At 32.5% G+C, this 16842-nt stretch overlaps 1 pseudogene; it reads left to right on the top strand.

The window, feature by feature from the left end:
• Positions 1-813: 813 nt before the first annotated feature.
• The window catches only part of LOC106319978, a 20433-nt pseudogene continuing 4404 nt past the window's right edge, over positions 814-16842 (top strand).

Raw genomic sequence — 16842 nt, 5'->3', positions numbered from 1 at the left:
CACCTTTCTTAGGCTTAAGAGCACAAAAATGGCCATGACAAACTTCATAAGCAAGCTCGTACTTCCTAGAGAAAATCTTGGAGAATCAAAGCTATTATTCAAACCCACGCTGCCCCCTTCCGATTCACGGAGGAGTGCCGTCTCGCGATGATGCATTTAGCCGGAGACGAAGGAGGATATGGCCGTTTGAAGAATCTCTTCGGCGTGGAGTTCCCAATAGTCATCGGAGATCTCGTTGGAGTCTTCTTGGAGAAAGAGTGAGATGAAATCAGACTGTAAAACATGAAAATCGGAGAAAGTACACATAACTCTTTTACTCTTTAGGAAAAGTACTCTACTACTTCAAATCAGAGAAAAAAAACCCTCGAATTAGCCATATCACGGAGATATATATATGATAAGAGATATAGAGAAGATGGTTTCTAGAGGAGGAATATACACCTATTTATACTCTTAGTTAGACAACTTCGCCAATAGAAGATTGCATTCAAGGCTAGATCGTGGGTGTTTGAATTAATAGGGGATTAAACACGATGAACAATTATATATGTGCATTAATCAGACGAAAATCAAAAGTAGGTGCAGATTCAAAGAGGAGATACGAAACCTTAATTCTCACGTAGGTCATCCTTCACATAGAGCACATTAGGGTTAAATCATTTGGTCTATTGGGCCAGCATCAATAAATTAACAAAGTAAGCCAAAAAAATTAAAGTCGCGAGTTAATGAATCACCGTATAGAAACAGAGATGACACATGATGTGACGTGGAAGCTCGAATTAGTGATGTGGTGCAACCGGAGAGAAAAATTATTACTTTATATAATAAGGTATGCTTACATAAAAATATACGGTCAGTCTATCGTATTCGTACTTAACCAAATTGGCCGAATGTCAGACGTAATGGACTATTCTAATTTACCGTCAAAGGTTCTGGCATTAAACCGAACTAAACCAAATTCTTCAATCCGAACCAATTTGGCAAATAAGGATCTTAAAAAGAGGCGTAGGCCGGTATTCATTTCCTCTGCAAATAAACGACCCACTTTCTCCACGCATTCCCTCTGCTCTATTCATTCCCTCCAAAGCCATGGCCGGAGAAGGAGAACTGACGGCGATCCTGCTTAAAAAGACGGCCGAGGAGGGTGGAGAAAATGATAAGTTGGATATGAAAGAGAAGGTTTGGAGGGAATCTAAGAAGTTATGGGTTGTGACCGCGCCGGCTATCTTCACTAGATTCTCTACGTCGGGAGTATCTTTGATAAGTCAAGCTTTCATTGGCCACCTTGGCCCTACCGAGTTGGCTGCTTACTCTATCACTCTCACCGTTCTCCTCCGTTTCAGTAATGGAATCTTGGTGAGTACTCTTCTACTTTCTTGATTCTACAATATTACTACAGATTAATTAAGGACAATCATATGAAAATTAGATTAGTTCATCCACAAATCTTTTCTAGAAACTCGTATATTACTAAAAAAATTCAAGAAAAGAAAGAAAATGTTTGTTCATAATAATGTATTATTATATTTTTGTCAAGAAGTTCTGATTAGATAATTAATTGTACAAATTGCTATTATATACACGTGAATGCTTAGATAGGTTTCTTGTCGGAGCCTGCTTTGGTTTTTACGAAATAAAAAATTTGCTACTCCAAATTATATTTAGACGGGTTTGAGTAAATATTATTCATAGTCGACGGGACTGTTCGTTTATGTAATTACCTTGTTCTTACGAAAGGTGGCAGAAAACATTTCATTGTTAACTAGAATTTAATCAGTGAAATAAAATAATAATAAAAGTTGGAAAATGCAAAATAACACCTTTAACAAAAAGTCGGAGAATATATTGATTCTACAAAATAGTTTAGAATAAATGTATGGTTAGAGAATATTTTAAAATAAGACGTGATAGTTCGGTCAAAAAGAAAAACTTAATATAACCAAAAAGAGAGCAGTAACATGACATATTGATAGATGTAGTCTAACTATTTTAATATAATTATTAAAAAAAGTTTATTATTCATTAAAAAAAATATTATACAAAAACACAAATATTATACAAAAAACACAAATACGATAACATCTAGTTTTGTTTTAAAATGTAGTAAGGGCTCATTCTCAGCAAGTGTGACAACTGACAATATTCATTGGCCGCAAATGTCCAATGGTGACCTGCCATTGCCATCGTTTATGAGATTCGTAGATTCCCATCTACAATGAAAATACTTAAAACTATTCAGTTGTAGGACATTAAAGTGTAATATGCTGCACGACAGACAATACAATTGTATAGTGTCAAGGTTTAATTATTACGCTAGATTTTGATCCGCGCTTCGGAAACGCGGATTATTCTTTAGATCGTAAACAAAGTTTGTGAATTAGTATTTTAGAATTGTTGTATATTATTATGATACAAAGTCATATTATATCGGAAAAAAATTGTTTAAAATTATATAATTTATCAATTAGTTTATTTAATTTTTTGTATATACATTCTTATGTAACTCTTTCTTAGGCATGGACATTGTATTGGACCTGAAAAACCAAACCAAAATCAACCCAAAAATATAGGTGCGATTTGGGTATGGGTCCATGGAAAAGTACACTATATTTTTTGGACCCTCGGCTCTCTGTTCGAGTCTTGGTCCTACCAGAAACTCAATCGGGTACCCTAAGTACCTGACATGTTTTGTGTATATTAGATATATTTAGATATTTTAGTTATGTTTTTGGTATTTCAAATTCTTGGGTTCGTATTTTCGATTATAGTTTTGAGTTTCAGGTTAAATTTCAATTTTTTTTAAATATACTTCCGGTATTCTGGAAAAAAATTGGATATTTTTTGATTCATCACGTCAGATTTCAGGGTCTTTTTGGGTATTTGAATATATTTTTAGTATTTGTTTGGGCTTTCAAGTATTTTTTTCGTGTTCTGGTATTTTTTGGGATTTTCGGGTAAAAAATTCTTTTTGTGTCCTAAATACTCAAACCAATCCGGATCCGTTACATATCCAAAAGTTATTGGTATTTTACAGGTATTTGAATTATGAACACGAATCGACTTGAACCCGAAAAACCCAGGTTGGACCCGAAAAACCCGACATGAACCCGGAAAACTTGACCAGAACACAAACCAAAAATTTTCAAAGACCTAGTATTGTCCAAATGTTTAAGACCCGTAAAATCCGGACCCAAAAATATATGATCCGCGAAGACCCGAATGCCCAAACTTACTCTCTCTCATTATTTTTTGTGTGGATTTTATAACAGCTACATTTGTTGAACATGTAAAACTTAAGATTTACTTAGAAGATTTTGATTTATTTAATAGTCTACATTTTGTAAGGTTTTTAAGAGTTTCTAAACTTATCTTAAATAACATATTTTATTATAAATTATTTTATATAAAAAAAATTGAAGTAAAATATGTAATTTTGTTGTTAACATATGATTTGATAAAGTATTTTATTAAATTTAATTTTGTAAATATTTTGAACTATATAATGTAAGATGACATAATATTATATGATGTATGATATGTGCTAACTCTTAAATAAATTTCAAAATATATTAAAGTTAATAAAGTTAGTGGATTTAAATAGCATATCTACATTATTCCTTTTTGCTTAAAATATGTTGTAACAATATATGCTATATACTCGTTTTAAAAAATAAGGTAAAAATATAAGAATAATCAATTATGATTTCTTTTAAATTTAGATGCCTTTAAAAATAAGGTATATTCTTAGCAAATATACGAAAAAAATTAGGATTGATTTATTTTGATATCTTGGTTGTTACAAATTAACAACATGATAAAAATATACAAATACAATTTCAAGCACTTTTTGAAATTATATTAAATGTTTTCAATATCTATATTTAAGTTTGTTATAATGTTGTGATAGATATACTGACTCATTTAAATGATAGATATTTAAACATTAGTGATTGCATGGCTCATTAAAGTCTTGTTATGGTGTATAACATTGGTTCTTCGATTTTTTTAATTTCCTAAACTGAGAAACTGCGAAAGAGTAGGCTGAGTGCATTGGATGCGATTTTTTAAGAATATAGTATCTTTTTGGTTTCGAGATTCATATATAACGTTTTTATAAGATGAATTTAAGGAATGACCGAGTGTTTCCCAAAAAAGAATTGCTGAGAACATTGTATATCACTATTCACGGTAGAACACAATTCTATAAATGTAGATGGTGGGTTGCTATTTCAGTTTTACATGTATAACGTTATGTATTTCATTTGTTTACCACATGATATGTAGAGAATCTATACTATTAAAAGAGAATCATTTTGAAAAAAATCTACTTAAACAAAGTTGTTGCATCTTTCCATTTTTATAGTCCAACCTATAACATATAACCAAATATTATAAATGACCTCTATTATAGTAACCAAATAAACCCTCTTAACATTTTTTATAAAACCTATAATTATTTATTGTCCTTAAATGTTATAATCAAAACCGACAACCTATAAACTTTAAATATGTACGTACGTTTTCTCTATATAAAATGTATGGAATTTATATATAAAATGTACAGCACCATTCGATACAAACATTTTATATAGAGAAAATGTATATACATATTTAAAGGTTATAGGTTGTCGATTTTGATTATAACATTTAAGGACAATAAACAATTATAGGTTTTATAAAAAATGTTAAGAGGGTTTATTTGGTTGCTATAATAGAGGTCATTTATAATATCTGGTTATATGTTATAGGTTGGGCTATAAAAATGGATAGATGCAGCAACCTTGTTTAAGTAGATTTTTTCAAAATAATTCTCTTTTAATAGTATAGATGCATACCACACGAGTTCATATACATTAACCATTCACAAACAAATATGAGTGGAAGACACAAACCGGCGACTGGATTAAGGAAGTAGCAACACCTGCCTCCGTTAAATTAACCGCTGAAAATACAAGAAAACTGTGATATCTATCTGAAATCTGGACAATGGCTTTTACCAAAAGAAAAAAAAGCTGAACAATGGCATATCAATACATGTTTTTCACATGTATGCTACATGTCATGTTTTTCACATGTATGCTACATGTCATGTTTTTCATTAGTCTTTAATCGCGCATCTGTTTTCTTGCTCGTGTTCCTTGATCTTTGAATATGGAAGGAAGTTATAGATTGCTCTCTTATATAAAATCTACTTACTTAATCATAACTTCTATCCAACTAACTTATAGAGAGCAGTAAAAAAAAGGATGAGTAATTTGGCCTTATCCAATGAAAACAATACTAGGCAATTTGTGATCATGAAGCGCAAGCTTCTAGAAATTTAATCATACTTTCCCCAGTGTTTTACTAAATCTCTTTAGAATTCATTTTCTTAGTGGATCATCAGAAATTGAATACAAACTTAAGCCTATATAGATTCATTCTCACCATCCACATAAACGTTATCACGTCATCATCCTATCGAGTTCATATATCTAGAGTCAGAATCTTTCTAGCTATATCGTATTGGTATTTGATATGTAGCTACATTAAAAAATTTAACTAAAACATAAGAGTAAACTTATCAGTGGTTCATGGTCATATTTACATCAATATCTAAACTAGAAACCTTTTCGAACAACGAGAAGAAGAGAAAAAATACCTCCGAGAATCACCAAAATCTAGATTAGTTCGACAATGGAGAACAGACGCCGAGAAAAAAGAGGGGATGGGAGAGCAACCTACGGTCCGACGAGGTCGCAGGGATCCGAAGAGCCTCCACCCAAATCGCAGATCTGGCTTTTAGTTGATAGGAAAAAGAGACGTGGGTGTATCGATGTTCTAATTTCTTGAAAGAGAAAGTAAATCAAGATTTTTTTTGGTTAACAATAGAAGTCCCGGACCGTACCAATGGTAATTTGAACCCGGGGCACAAAGAAACCAAAGCAAATTGGTGGTTTTACTCATTATTTTTTTAATAGAAATTTATGGTTTTAGATATGTTGACTTTGACTGGCCATTAAGATGGGCATGAGTAAATCATACGAAAGGATGTAGTGGTCATTCATGAAAGCAGTTATGTGAAAGATGGGATTTTCAAAAAATTGGATTACTTGGATAATGCGATATATCTCTTTGGTTAAGTACAAGGTGCTTATGAATAGGCAGCCCAAGAGAGTATTGTTCCGGAGAGAGGATTACGCCAAAGAGATCTTTTGTCTTCTTTCATCTTTATTCTATGCACGAAATCGTTTGTTAGCCTTATAAATTATGCAGAGAACCAAGGGAAGATAAAGGGGATGCGTGTTACACGCTCGTGTCCCTCGGTATCCCACCCTTTTTTTTCCGCTAATGATAGCCTTTTCTTTTGTAAGGTGGAGTCAGTGAATGTGAAGAAGTGATGAAAATGGTAGGGAAATATGGAAAAACACCAGGCTAATGTATCAACTTTGATAAATCCTCTATACTCTTTGGTAAGAGGATCGGCGCAAATGTTAGACAACAAATTAAAGATATATTTGGGATCCAGAATGAAGGAGGAATGGGAACATATCTTGGCATCCCATAAGATATTAGCGGCTCCAAATGTAAACTTTTTGCTTTTCCCAAGTACAAACTAATGCATAGAGTGAATGGATGGACGGGAAGATGGCTATCAAAAGGAGGGAAGGAAGTTGTAATCAAATCTATATTGTTAGCTCTTCCAACTTATGTTATGTCTAGCTTTTTGCTCCCACTGGAGAAATGTGAGAAATTCACAAGTACCATTGCACAGTTCTGGTGGAGCTCAAAATGGGAAAAAATGAGTTTACCGAGAGAAGAAGGCGGGATTGGTTTCCGTATGATCCATGAGTTCAACCTGGCATTACTAGCAAAACAACTTGGTGATTAGTATAGTACCCTGATTCCTTAGTAGCTCGAGTCTTGAGAGAAATATATTACAGAATGAGTTCGCCTTTGCGAATGAGTTCAGCAAGTAGCTCGTCCTATGTATGGACTAGTATCTCAGCGGCACGAAAATTACTACTATTGGGAATTAGGAAAAAATACATTCTGGATATGAGGTTAAGTTTTGGGAGGACCCTTGGATTCCTACTTCACCAGCTAGACCGCCTCGATCAATTGCCCCAGTTTTGCATCCGAATATGAGAGTCAGTGATCTCATTAATGGTGAAACAAATGAATGGAATTTTGGACTACTAGAGAATTATGTTGCCCCCAATGATATTCCTCTAATAAGAAGTTTGACCATAAGTTTAACTCATCGCCGAGATACATTCCTTTGGAATTTCACTAAGAATGGTCACTATACGGTAAAATCGGGATACTGGGTAGCTCGAAATCTAATGAGGACTGAAGAAGAGAAGGAGATCCAAGAACCCAGGATATGAGGTTAAGCCTTTGCTTGGAAGGTAAAAGCACCTCAGAAGATATGTCATCTTATGTGGCAACTGATAACAGGACAAGTGGCTGTAACAAGAAATCTAATACGCTGTAATATGAGATTCGATAACTACTGTCCAAGAAGTGGATAACCAGAAGAAACTGTTACTCATGCCATATTTGAATGCCCTCCAGCATTACAAGTATGGTCCCTTTCGACAACAACATGTAGTCCAAACATTTTCGCGCTACCGAGCATTTATGCTAATATGGATTATCTCTTTTGGAGGAAGAATAGCATTGTTGAGCCAGAGCTGACAAGGACCCTTACCCATGGATAATCTGGTATATCTGGAAGGCTCGGAATAACAAACTATTTAGGAGGATAGACAGGGATCCTTTGGAATTAGTTCGATATGCGAAAAGTGAATGTCATGCTTGGTATAATGCAACTGAGATGGTACACTCATTCCACATGAGCATAGCAATGAGGAACCCCAAGTCATAAGCTTGGAAAATATTTGTATGATGGATGGTTCATGGACTTCCACGGCTCAGTTTAGTGGTTACGGATGGGTTTAGAAGGATAGTATGGGAAAATTTCAACTTATGGGGACGCGAAACTTAAGTAGGCGAGAGACTGCTTTACATTGGAAGTGGAAGCACTGCGTTGGGCAATGGAGAGAATGCTTCAACATTGGTCATGTCAGAGTTTTGGGACAGACTGCAAAGATCTAACTGAGATGGTAAAGGAGCCCCAAGCTTGGCCAAGTTTTTCAACTGAATTGGAGACGATAAAGACGCTGCATATATGTTTTCCGGACTTCAAGATTTCTCACATCCCAAGAGCATATAATGGAATTTTGGATTCTTTAGCTAAGATCGCGAGATTATTTCAAAGGGAACTTTGTTACATTGGTTGTTTTATTTCGGTCTGCATACCCAAACCACCTCAAGTTCTTTCAGTAATAGAATAACATTTGGATGCAAAAAAAACAAAAAAAAAAAGATATGTTGACTTTTTGATATGACGATAAATTTAGAGAAAACCTCCAAATATAATGGTTTGTCAAATTTTGTATTTTTTCTTTTTTTCCAATGTTTATTATTTGATTAACAAATTATTTATCTATAGTAATAAGTATATTATTTAGCAATAGAGAAATATACACAAATATTAACTTTTTCTAACCAACAGACAGATCTCGTAGTAACTTTAATAACATATACATGGCTTGAATTTGATTATGAACATTATATTATTGAAATTCACTATTGAGTCATTTTTACCATGTATTAATACACCTTCAATGACATGCAGTTAGGTATGGCTAGTGCACTAGAAACACTATGTGGTCAAGCCTACGGAGCAAAACAATATCATATGCTAGGGATTTACCTCCAAAGATCATGGCTCGTCCTCATAGGCAGTACGTACCATTTGCCTCACGCCCATCTACATTTTTGCTGGTCCTATCCTCTTAGCCCTAGGTCAAGAAGAACGCCTTGTCCGTATAGCTCGAGTCATAGCCCTATGGGTCATAGGCATCAACTTCTCCTTCGTGCCTTCCTTCACCTGCCAAATGTTCCTCCAGGCTCAGAGCAAGAACAAGATCATTGCCTATGTCGCTGCTATCTCCTTAGGGGTTCATGTTTTCTTGTCTTGGCTACTAATGGTTCATTTCGACTTTGGGATCGCTGGTGCAATGACCTCATCGCTCGTAGCACATTGGTTGCCTAATATTGCTCAGCTCTTGTACGTAATATGTGGTGGGTGTAAGGACACATGGAGAGGATTTTCGTGGTTTGCTTTCAAAGATCTTTGGCCAGTATTCAAATTATCTTTGGCTTCCGGTGGCATGACGTGGTATGTTTTTCTAAATTTTCTGAAGTCTTATAGAGTCGAATCATTTAGAATATTAAGAAATGTCTCGTTGAACAAGCATATATATAATTCATACATATACGAGAGCTGTAGTAGAATCATGTGATATTAGATTAAAGTCGAGGATGAGGTTAATTTGTAGTCACTGTGGTTTTCCTCTTTGCGATGTTAAATGCTTTGAAAATGCCCAACTTTCTTCATTAGTTTTGTATTAAGGATACCGATATAAGAGATGGATTGTTTATGCATATTTATAAAATATGAGAAAGTTTACAGTATCAAAAACGGAATTACATTCATTCACCTTGTCAAAGATTGATAAAAATTGAATATAATGTTATATTAACCAAAAAGTCTGAATATACGTTTTATATTGTTTTAGCATTTTTGTCAAGTGAGAAATAGTAATTTCTTTTGATACTTATATTGGGCATATACGTTTTATTTTGTTTTAGCATTTTTGTCAAGTGAGAAATAGTAATTTCTTTTGATACTTATATTGGGCAGTTTGGAAGTATGGTACAACTCGATATTGATCTTGCTCACAGGAAATTTAAAAAACGCTGAGGTTTCTCTCAACGCACTTGCAATCTGGTAAGCTTTCTCCGGTCTTTTGAAGGTATACTCATGCATTTGTACATTTGTCTTTAGGTTATATAGTGGTCTGAAAGCAATACATAATATTCACTAGTGCGAATCAAAAATGATAGGTTAAGCCGTTAAGGTAACTAATCGTATTTGGACTCTCTAGTTGGAAACAAAAGGAATTAAAAGCAGAATCGTTTTGCGTTTTATGCTTTTATTTGTCATGTGCAAATGCAACCATTTGCGAGTTTTTAGTCGTGTAAAATTTGTCTGTATAGATTTTGTAATTCTGTTATCATCCCTATGTTATTTTTGCCAAAGGAATTAGGATCTATTATCATCCCTGTGTTTTTAGGTTTGACAATTATTCTATTCTACAATATTACTTAAAAGAAACTTAGTTAAGGAGTGATCGTTAATTATTTGATGAAAATTTTGCAGCATCAATATAAATGCACTGGAGTGATGGTAGCCTTCGGCTTCATGGCAGCAGCAAGGTTATTAAATCATACATATCATATTTTTAGACAAATATTGAGGATTTATTAATATACAAATTTAGCATTGATGAAAACTATAGTCTAGCTAAAAGACAAACAATATATACTACTAAAAGAAAATCATTCCGAAAAAATTATACTTAAACAAGGTTGTTGTACCTATTCATTTTTAACCTATGAATTAAACTAAATATATCTAAACTATTAATACGTTGTATTTTCTATTTTTCTCTTATATCCTATTGTTTATTATCCTATTTTTGTGGACACCATTATTTTCAAAAATATCCTAATAATAATGCCTACTAACTAGGATTCATATTTTGAATCGTTATTAAATTAGTGATTACATACCTTACGATTTCAAATATGAAAACACTATTTTATTAAATAAAGTTGACATATCTACTTCGATTCATGCATAAGAGCCCCCATTTAACTGGTATATGCAAATCAGACATTGCTCTTTTCTTCCGCCTGCAAATATTAAACACGAACAACCGACTTTAGAGCTGCAACATTAAAATGTTATTAGTAATTATTCAAAATGTCATATAAGAAAGTTTTGATGATGGGGAACAAAATTAAACAATACTTATTATATACAAATCAGTAGAAAATTTTTTTTAGCCACATATGTTATTATTAAAAATATAATTATTCAAAATTATAGTATAACAATATACTACAATAATATGACTATAACCCATCAGGATCATATATATCGAATTCGACCACGTGATATATCATTTTAAAAAAATCAAATTAATATATTTGAGACCACGGGTTTGTTTCTTTTAAATTTTGTTAGATTCAATTTTTTTTTTTCATAAAGACCACCTCCAACAATAGTGGGTTCTTGGGGTTTTTACCGGATTATATCAGATTTTTAATTAACAATTTTTTTTAAATCTGAACCAGATTATATACAGGGTTCCGTGTCTACTGTTCGACCATGGCTCTGAGTCGGATAGGAAAACATTTCTCAAAATTCAAACATCATAACAGAAAACTCTTATATTATTTTTTCTAATAAAAATTTATAAATTCATGCAAATTTTACCGAAATTGTCAACAAAAAACATACTCGTGCTTTGAAAACTGGTGAAAAAGTAGGATCTTTTAAATTGAATATAGATAAAATAGAATATATTGATGGTTATAATTATGATACAAATATGTGACACTAGAAATTCATTTTCAATTTAAAATCAACTCATATCGTTACTACATTTCAATAATGAAAACACATTGTTTTTCAGTATAGAATACATATATACTCTTAAATCACACATATAATCTTTAAATCTATTTCGAACAAATACCACACCTTGATTTTTTTTTGAAAAAATATAAAAAATTTAAGATTCAAAACAAAATATAAAGGTAGTTATCAATCAATATTGGATCAATAGGTGAAAAAACAAACCCGCACTTTTAAGTGCTGATCAAAATCTAGTCTATACTATTAAAAATGATCATCTTAAAAATCTACTTAAAAAGTTGTTGCACATATTTATTTTGATCCAACCTATTATACACAACCAAATGTTATGACTACCCTTATTATACCAAATAAATAATATCCTACTAGGTTAAGACCCGCGCTTTGCGAATAGTAAACATTATATACAAATTATTTTTATGTGTTATATATTCTTTTATATATTATGAAATAAAATAAATATATAGAATAATTAAAATTTTACGTATATAGTTATATTGGTGCGAATACATGAATAAATTTTATTAATCCAAACAAATTTGTTTTCTATTTTATATGGCATGTAACTGAAATGTAAATGATATTAACATAGATATATAGTATATTTTTAATATAGATATCTATTAAATAAAGATTTCTACTCATACTGTTTTTTATCATATGTATTTTTTATTAAAAAAAAACTTTAAATCACTGATAACAAAAATTTTGTTGTGGGATGTTTAATAATTTTAGTAATTTATAATTTTAAAAACAAAATTCAATGTGAAGTTTAAAATTTTAATATTAAGTTGTCAATGTTTGTTCACAGCTTTTATCAATAAACATGTTCAAAGAATATTTCAAAATTAAAATATTTATGTATTTTAATATATATATCTTTTAATCTTAATATTTATTGTACGAGACTTCCTACTTATATGATTTTGTAATCATTTGTATCTTTTTATAACAAAATTTTAAACCACGGTTCACAAAATTTTTAAAGTGAGAATTTTAACAGTTTTAGTAATTTATAGTCGTTTTAAAAAAATTCAGAATATAATATATATGGAATATCTAAATATTTATTATATGGTTAATGTGGTTGTTTAATTTATTTTAATAATTTAAAATTATAAAATGATAGATGATAGAATAATTTTAATAAAGTTTTTATTATTCAAAATCATTAATTGTCATATAAACTTTAGCCACATTAGGCAATTCTGTAATTTTTATTTAAGAAAAAAATGAAGAACATTAATAATTAATTTATGGTTAGTGTAATAAAAAGCTTATTATATATTTAAATGGACCAACCTATTTTTCTAATGATTCTAAAAATTGTAGTGATGACACGTGGCTAGATCAAATGTTGTAATGTTTCTTTTTAATATATAAGGGATTACATTTTAATAAATCCCACTATTAATTCAACTAAAGTATCTACGGAAGATCTTGACTTTATAAACATTTTTTTGGTAAACATGTGAAAATATATTACCACTTTTTAATTTTTTACAGACCATAGAGATTATAAAGAGACAGAGAACAGAAACAAATCTAAACAGAAACTCGAATCTAAGCATATAGGGGACCGACACTACCAGCAAGCAGCTAACCGGAGAACACAACCTAATTGGAACAAAGCGCTTGCCACAAAAGGAAGACCCGCAGTGAAAACGAGAGACATAACCCGGTAGAGTTGGCTTGCCCGATGATCCGCTCTTAATGATTGGGCATAACCAAAAACAGCTCGCGGAAGCCCTCGTAACCTGCATTCAACACGGACAGACAGCAAAACTAGAGACCAAGCACACCCACAAGAACAGAGACAGAGCTTTATTCGGTAAGAGAAACCTCCAAGAGTCGCCACTAGCCGTAGAACCTACACATAAGAAAACAGAAACAGGCAGCACCACCTATGAAAAGCGGTCAGTAGCAGCCCTAGATCTTGCTCCTGAAACCAGCCTGTCCAGCACGCGTTGCCACCGATCGAGAAAGAGAGTACCGGTTGACAAGACCAGCACCACTCCGTCTCACGCGCCCCCACAACAGAGAACCCGCGGCAGATCTTCCAAGCTTGGAACAAAGACATCTCTTAAGGCTCTCCGAGAACAAGACCGACAGATCCTAAGAAACGCGCGACCGAAGACTCTGAACAAACAAAGGTACACCGCACCCTCACCGTTAGAAGAACACCGACGAACGCTCAGACCATGCGGGACTTTTCTCCCACGCCGAGAAGGAGGAGCACTGAAGACAAAGAAGAAAACAAATCTCTTCCAGCAGCCAGATCTGACACCAGACCGTGACTACCGTCTCCTTGCTCGACCCAAAGAAACCCCTCACCGGCCCCATCTCTATGCTTCTCCAAAACTCAGAGTAGAAGAACGCCGGATCTGAACCGCAGAGGCGTGAACTCAAAGCACCGAGAAAGGAAACACGGAGAGAGAGGAAGGAAGATAGGCGAGACTGAAGAGAAGCAAAGAAAGAGGAGGGGAGACCGGAAGCGACGAAGAGGCCGCCGGCCGCCCAAACTCAAATCAGATCTAGGGTTTCTTTTAGTTGAGAGCGTTTAAGAGAGAGAGAGAGAGCGTGTTTTTTTTTCTCTTTAACTTGACTTTATAAACATACTAGGAGTTTTCTTCTGCCAGCGCAGATATAAAATATTTAAAAATGTTATATATAAACAAAATTTTTTATTTTTATATTTTACTTTTATTAGTTTAAAAAATAAAACCATAATGTAATTGTTTTTAGTTTGATTTATTCAAGTTCACTTTGACCTTTTAATTTTGCATTATTTAACTTTTGATAAAAATTCTTTATTTAATTACCATTTTTAAATATGTCTTTGTAAATATTTAAATTATTTCTAATAATATATACATTAAATAAAAATAGCTTATATACGTTGATAAAATATATTTTAAACTACACTTATTTTAATAATAAAAATATGATTCATATATTGATGTAAGATTTTAATATTCGTAACCATTATTTATATATAAAAACATATTATTTTAATAGATATAGAAAAGTTATTAGGTATCATAAAATCTTACCAAAATGAATATTTACTGAGAAAAAATATTTTTGATATAAATTTATTAGCTATTACTATATTATGAAACTTTTCCAAAAATATAAATCCGTATATAGAAAATCATCATTATTATATTTAATAAATCTTACCAAAAACATAAATCTAAATATAGTAAATTTCACATGTCACAATTAGATTTATGCCATTTCATATTTCTTTTAAGCCATATCATCATTTTTTTTGTGAAAGTTAATGTTGTGATGACACATATACAAATCACTTCTCAAATATAGTCTAGGAGATATCCATATTAAATAAATGTTGCTATGGTATATCTCGACGCGAATCATTTAAAAAAAAACATTTGATATCAAACATACTAACATAATAAAACTGAAATAACATATCATCCAAATCCTCTTTATTCTAACTACTTTAGAAAAGACGAATTATCCAAATGTCTTCAGTTTCAGATGTTTATAGAGGAATAAGCTATAGAACCATCACCAGAGTCGATAGACCTATCGACGTGAATCATTTTTTTTTTTTTTTTAACTTTTGATATCAAACATACTAACATAATAAAACTGAAATAACATATCATCCAAATGCTCTTTATTCGAACTACTTTAGAAAAGACGAAATCAAAATGTCTTCAGTTTCAGATATGCGATATGAAGTTAAACAATAAGGTAATAAATTTATCCGGTTTCAAGTTGTTAGATAAGATAAAAAGATAGTAGTATTTAGAAAACATTAATATAAAATATGTACCCATAAAAATTATAAACTAATAATTACTATATATTATATATAAACATAAACAAGACATTTTATTGCTTAAAATTAATTTCACATGTAATTTTATTTTCCTTTCAATTTTTCATGTTTTCATCGAATTGCATCTACAAATCATTTGTATTATATGGTATGTATTCAAGACACCTAAAATGTATCAAATAATTTTTAAAAATAGATTAAATTCAAAATAAATTTAATTAAAATATAATATCTTTAGATATAAACTATTTAAATGAAAATATAACAAAATAATATTTTAACTAATAACTATAATATTAATAATACATTACTGTATTGGATATTATTATTTTATATATTTTTACTATATTCTTTTTTCTTGTTGAACAATTAAATTATTTTAAAAATATAGATGTTTAATAATAATTTTTTAATAATTTTAAGTTAATAAAATTCTATTGTCTCGATATTATTCATTTATAGAATTTTTTGAGAGCATCTCTTACTACTATATATAATATATGCATATATAAATCTCTCTCTATAAACATATGAATATACTCAAGGTAATGACCGTAACTATCATCAGTCTTCGCTGATGAAAAGGGAGATGTATACTCGCAATTCGCAGGAGTATGAGGCCAGACCGGATATGCGTAATAGGATAGGCGAGAGTAACAACAACTACTCCCGGTCATGGGGGAAGGATCGAAGTGAAAGAAGTCATGCGGGTAGGATCATCAGGCGCAAAGATGAGTTCAAGAGGAACGACAGGTATGGTGGTGGACGTGCTCGTACTGGGCCGTATGATCGCAATGATGGACGGTCGTGGCGAGTTAAACCAAAACTCAATAATGCAACAGATTCTGAGCAGAATGGTAATGGGGTGGCTAACAAGAGGAACGAGATTGTTCCATATGAACATTTCTTAGGCGCGGGATCTCACGATCCTTTGATCTCTGGTAATGATCTCTCGAGTAGGGAGGAAAATAAAGAGGACACATCTGGTACTAGGAAGCTGGCTAGTGCAATTGTCACTCCGTCACGAGTGAGATCTTCGGAAAATGTGACAGTTCGGGGCAGGGTTGACGAAGTTCCAGATGCAAGGCTTCTCACGTTTTCTCCACAAGCAAAAGGCCCCGTCGATGATCAGATTATCGGAGCTTTAAGTGATATGGAGCTTGTCGATCAACAGGACAGCGGCTTAATGGATACAGATGCTAATGAGGATGATCTATTGGGCGATGAGCTCATGGAGATGGAAGGAGAGGCGTTATTGAACGCTGAGCGTGCTAATGGTGATGAGAAAAAGAAGGCGAAGCACAAGAGACTCGACATCAGGAGAAGTGCACCGTTGGGTAGTTCAAGTCGTAAGTTTGAGATCCTCCGTCGGGGCTCTCCAAGTAAAAGAACGGCTCGGTCTGGTTCACTTGCATCAGAGAGAGTTGACAAGGCGGGCCGATACCGGTCAGGTTCACGAAAAGAGTCAAAC

This window comes from Brassica oleracea, unplaced genomic scaffold (assembly GCF_000695525.1).
Source record: "Brassica oleracea var. oleracea cultivar TO1000 unplaced genomic scaffold, BOL UnpScaffold00746, whole genome shotgun sequence".
NCBI lineage: Eukaryota > Viridiplantae > Streptophyta > Magnoliopsida > Brassicales > Brassicaceae > Brassica > Brassica oleracea.
Note: the sequence above shows the minus strand (reverse complement) of the source record. Positions and strands in the feature narration are given on the sequence as shown.